A 5990-nucleotide genomic window follows, 5' to 3' on the forward strand; every position below is an offset into this window, starting at 1 on the left:
GGAGGAATCCAGGTAAACCTGATAAGAGGAAAAAAAACACAGGAGGCGATTATCTCGGGGAAAGCTCAGAGGGCCTTACTCTGGAACGATTTGTTACCGAGTAAACAAACACTCAGGCAAGGAAGTGTCAGCTCGCCGCTTCTTAAATATCCCCAGCCTCAGTCAGATAATGCGCCACAGGTGTGTCCCTGGGTTCGACCACATGCTTCTCCAGGGGCTCTGCTCCTAGGCGGCANTTGAGCACCGGCCTTTTGACTCTCATTCCTGTTGTAGCTAAAGCATTTTACCTTCTGTTCACCTGTTTACTAGTTCCAGGACCTGGCCAAAACCCCTCAGTGTTATTAATTGAGAAATAATGAGATTTAAGTATAAAACAGGCATTAATGCTGAAAGTGTTCTAAAGTTACATTCACCATCCAGCATGTCTGTCAAGCTCATCCAAGATTGTGTGGTGGAATGCAGACCGAAGTGTTTCTGCTGACGTGAAAACACTGAGCTTTACATAAAGCATAAGTTGTGTCATCATGACAAAGTTCCAGTCATTTGCACATGTAAAATTTTGGTCATTATAGTATCACAGGCAGATGTTTATGGCATACTAAGTCGTTGTTGACTCTTATGAAATCGTCTCCTAATCTGGACTTTGTGATGAAGCATTATCAGTATTTAATCACAAATATTGGAATACTGGCTCAAAAAAGCCTGTATTCCAACATGTACTCCTTCAAATGGGGATGTAAATACATGTTGGTGTTGTAGTGCAGTGGGACAAACGGTTCAACACATTTTGAGACGTCTGTAGGTATATAAGTATGCCATGAAGAAGTATGTTCCTCATGGCATACATGGATTATTGTTTGAATCTGAAAAATATTCAAACAATAATCTATCATATCCATTAAAATATATTTTACATGTATGTTAGGAGCACTGTAAAACTTAGTTTTGGTTGAATTGATGATATAAAAGCAGAATATGCATGATTGCATACAATAGACTTTTGTTAAATGTGATCTTACTTTGACATTCCTCCTATCTGAAGATTTATCATTGCACAACTTAAACAAAAATAATAATAATAATAATAAAAACACATGTTCCAGAGTGGTTCATTGTACAGAAAATATTCAAACTAAATGTTAATGTTCACTGATTACTGTAAAGACCCAGAGTCATGCTATATTGGAGTGGTAGTGACACCGTTCCACATCACAATACAGGACTTAAGAAACTACAGATGATTTATCAATATTCAGTTGTTTAACTCGAGTTTAAATTGAAGAACAAATTGGTTGAAAGTATGCGATACCTTCTGATAGAGTAGAAACATTTGTATTCTTTTTTTTTAAGTTTCGTTAGTTAAGCACTAAATATAACTCATGGATGATGAATCATTATATTCTGTATAAACTAAAAAGGAGACAACTAAAATTAGAATTGAGTAAATAAACATCTACACATTTAAAAACATTTTAGCAAATAATTATAATAAAAATAAAATATACTGTCACGTAACGTTTGAAAAAATAACTTTTTAGAATGCATTTTTTTCTGTCAACTTTCATTTAACACTCCAGTCCAGTTGGTGGCAGTAATGGGCTTTCATAGTTGGTCAAGCAGCCGCCATTAAGCTCCAGAGGAATATTTGCACCGGTGCTAACGGGTGCTAAGGTAGACCCAACATGAACGAAAATCCCCGTGCGTTGTGTGAAATGGTGGAAAAAGTACTATTTCATGGAGTTACTTTTTCAGTATTGTATTGATATTAAGCATTTTCCCGGCGGAAAACAACAGATGACACTGCAGCGGTCGGTCCAACAAGGCCGAACTCACAGTAAGAAAGCTTTTATGAATAGTGAGCACGTGCAGCGAGGCGAGTTGCTTTGTTTGTTTCTTACAGAAAGCGGTCTGTTGTTTTCATAATGCCAAAACAAGTGTAGGGAGAGATTTCGTATTGTATTTTTTATTACATGTGATGTTCTGAACTCTTAAAAATACTCGCATCTTCTTTTATTTCTTTTCAGACCTGAAAAATGGCCAAGCCTAAACAGCCAGGCCTCAGATCACGGTGCCGAGGAGCTCTTACGGAGTTCACCAGGACGAAGAGAAATTCAGTAAGTTATGATTTCACATTTAGTAAATAGTGAACACTCGCATATTTGTAAGGAAAACTGATCTTCCGGTTATTTTATTTATTTTGTTATAACGCAATACAGCAAGGCAGAGTGTGGAAAGCAGCAGAGATCGACAACATGGCGGACGGAGGACGGATATCAGGACGGAGCGATGAAGCCGGTATGTATTATGTATCACTGCATTGATTCCCGATTGTACAGTGGCTGGTTGAGAATAATTTTAACTTATTTATTTATGTATTTTTGAGAAAGCAATATATTTCCTACAATATTTTTTTCATTTCACATTTATTTCCACAGACACTCCACAGAATGGGAGTCACATTTGTGTTAATCAGAACTCTTCAGGAACGTTCTGATGATAACAGAGATGAAACTGTGTGTGAGTATCTAATATTTTAGAATGTTGATGATATTTTATGTTTCAGTATTGTTTATGTAGATCAGTGTTTTTCAACCTTTTTCGAGCCAAGGTTCGTTTTAATTGAAAAAATCTCGAGGCACACCACCAACCAAAAATGTAAACAAAGATACTCTGTAGCCGCCTATATTACATATATAGTCATTCTTATCAAAGTGCCTTGAATAGGAATCAAATAAACACAAAAATGTTTTGTTTTTTTTATCACATTTTACATTTCTTATTTCAAATTGCATGTAACATGTCCACTTCAAAAATACACCTGAACAGTGCCACAACAATGTGGTCTTAAATTTAAAGAAGTTGTAGAAAACTTCAAAGTGTTTTACAAACTATTTCACAAGCATTCTTATAGCCGGAATACATAAAATAATTCTTATTCTGAAAGAAGCAATAATATTTGGGAAAGATTTCACTGTTAAAATATGAAGATTTGCATGTACAAAATGTCAATATCTGTATATTTTACCCATCAAGTGTGAAACCTGTGCATGTTTGGATGAAAACAGCTGATTTCCTGGCAGAAATTGAAGAAAGACAAAGCTCTTCCTCAACAGCTCTCAGTCTGTCTCTGGTTTCAGTTTTTATAGTATCCAGGCTTGAGAAGCTCACTTCACACAGACATGTTGAGGGAAATGGACCCATGTTCTTTCCAACTACTGCTGAGCTTCATTGTCGTCACAGTCTTGCTAGATACAATGCTCTCACCGCTACCTGTAACATTCATGCATCACTAATTCTCTTGTTCTAATGTAAAATGCTCTGTAAGTGGTAAGAAAATTACATGATTATGCCGCTAGCCACTACTAACCATGGTTTTGTTCACACCGAGCTTAAGTGCAGCGGCTTTATTTCCCTCCTGTAGTGCCAGACCGACAGCCCTCAACTTAAAAGCTGCATCATATGAGTTTGAAAACATTTCTCCGTCGTGCCTGCTGCTAGCATGTGGTTGTTATAAATGAAAATCAACGCGTTCTTCTTTGATTTACAATTTTGACTTCTAATGATTCACTTCCTGCTAGAAAGCCCCCTGGTGGTTGAAGAAAAATACACAGAAAAGCCGCACCGGGCTACAATCCGCATGGTTCAAAGTTTAGGACAAAAGTAGCAGCTTACAGTCCGGAAAATATGGTACCATAGGTGAAATTCAATAATTTCCACGGCACACCTGACGATCACTCACGGCACACTAGTGTGCCGCGGAACAGTGGTTGAAAAACACTGGTCTAGATAATGTTATTATGCTATGCAGGGGCGCTGCCAGGAATTGTGGCCCCCGGACAAAAAATTAGATTGTGATCGACAGCACTAAAACTCTCCTGCCTTTGACTGGTTGTTTCTAGCACTGGGAAAAAGCAGAGGAAATAGATTTTTCACAGATTACCTCTCATGCCATACTGTAACAACGTAATGACAGTTTTAAAATGTGAAAAAAATATTTATATAANAAAGCAGAGGAAATAGATTTTTCACAGATTACCTCTCATGCCATACTGTAACAACGTAATGACAGTTTTAAAATGTGAAAAAAATATTTATATAAAAGTGACATACTGCAGCTTTAATTTCACTTGGGAGAGAATGGGTCAGGAGGGACGTGGGTTAGAGCTCCTGCTGACTGATTCATCTGTTGTCAAGTGGTAAAAGGTACAAGGGACAAGTTAAATATATGAATATGTTGGTAATTTTTTTCTTAGTTCATTAAATGCCTCCTCCTCCTGTTTTTGCCTCCACAAAGGGAGGCAAACAGTAGTCTGTAGCTAAGCTAATTATGCTAAATGGTTGATAATCTCACACAGTCTACCCACCTCTCTTGGAGAAAAACTGGGTTATAAATTAACACTCTTGCCTTTTTATCTCTCTCTCTCTACCTCTCTCTTTTATTTTGAAAACCTGATTTTATAGCTTTTCTTAGCAGAGTAACTGACAATCATTCATGTCTTCCACTGTCTGCTGCTAACGGCGTCACTCAAGCGCTCCGAGTAGAAACGAACCATTTAACGCAGCTAGGGGGGTTCAGGGCAAATATGGATGTGTGTTTTTTGATCAGGGAGTAGGAACATTAAATTTTTACTGCTAAAAACAAATTTTGAAAATACAATATGATTATTTTGTAATTGACAAGACCCCGATTTTTAGGCCCGAGCAGCTAAGCGCTGCGAAGGCCTATTGTAATCGTGCTGTTTATTATTATTAGGCCCGAACAGCTAAGCGCTGCGAAGGCCTATTGTTTTTCTAATGTTTATTAGTTTTAGGCCCGAGCAGCTAAGCGCTGCGAAGGCCTATTGTTTTTCTAATTAGGCCCGAGCAGCTAAGCCCTGCGAAGGCCTATTGTTTTTGTAAAAATAATGTGATCCAGATGCAAATAAGTGGTAAAAAAAAGAAAAACCTTTCTTGAAGTTTCACAAATCAGAAAAAAGTTTCACAAATCCCAAACATGGTTGTAAATATTCTGCTGTTATAGCAGAATAATCTAGTCCAGGTTTGAACAGTCTGTGTTGTAGTTTTTTTTATTAGAGCAGTTCTAATGTGATCCAGAAGCCAAAAAATAGTGATTATCGAACTTTCAGTTTTCACAAATCATAAAAAGGTTTCACAAATCACTAACATGGTTTGAAATATTCTGCTATTAGAACAGTTATCTAGTCCAGCTTTGAAGAATCTAAGAGTTGTAGTTTTTTTTAATTAGAGCAATTCTAGTAATGAAAGAGGTGCCAAAAATGGTGAAAATCTAACTTTATTGAGTTTTCACAAATAAGAAAAAGGTTTAACAAATCCTAAAAATGCTTATAAATATTCTGCCATTACAACACAATAAGCTAGTCCAGGTTTCAAGTCTCTAGGTGTAGTACTTTTTAAACTAGAATTGATTAAAGATGCAGAAAGTAGTGAAAAATTAAGTGGAATCGCCCTTTAGCCATTGGAAGCTAGAATTGGAAACCAACTCACACAAACACGCCGTCAAATACAGCAACTCACACAAACACGCTGTCAAATACAGTTACTCACAAATAACCAGTCAGATACAGTCACACACACACAAAAACTTCAGCTTTGTATAAGCCTCCCTCTTAATTCCTCCATGGTAAATACCACGTGTCTGCAAACCAACAACATGGAAGCCTACGGTAGCTATGAATAGATTTTGCGTCACTTACATTGGCACAAACCCCCAGCCGGAGGATAAACATTTCCCCTGTTCTCAAGTAAAATACTACACAAACCTACTGTGTGTAGTATATTCTGAATTATCCCCAAAAAATATAGCTAGATTGGGCCCCTAATGCATCCAGGTAGCAAGCCGTTACTAGCCTCTCCAAAGCTAATGCTAACGAGTAAAAGGCCTCTACTTAATTCCAAACACAACAAACATATTTCATAACATCTTTAACAAACACATGCAAGGACTTACCTCGACGAAAAGATCCTCAAAC

The 5990-nt window shown here is 37.2% G+C and overlaps 1 long non-coding RNA gene across 1 annotated transcript; it reads left to right on the forward strand.

Moving 5' to 3' along the window:
- The first annotated feature begins 1738 nt into the window (after nucleotides 1–1738).
- LOC103133166 (uncharacterized) lies at nucleotides 1739–2560 on the forward strand. The gene is made up of 3 exons (XR_001661221.1): nucleotides 1739–1834; nucleotides 2025–2295; nucleotides 2436–2560. It is a non-coding gene; the product is annotated as an uncharacterized LOC103133166 (long non-coding RNA).
- The last annotated feature ends 3430 nt before the right edge of the window (nucleotides 2561–5990 follow it).

Source organism: Poecilia formosa, unplaced genomic scaffold (assembly GCF_000485575.1).
Source record: "Poecilia formosa unplaced genomic scaffold, Poecilia_formosa-5.1.2 Scaffold2325, whole genome shotgun sequence".
Lineage (NCBI taxonomy): Eukaryota > Metazoa > Chordata > Actinopteri > Cyprinodontiformes > Poeciliidae > Poecilia > Poecilia formosa.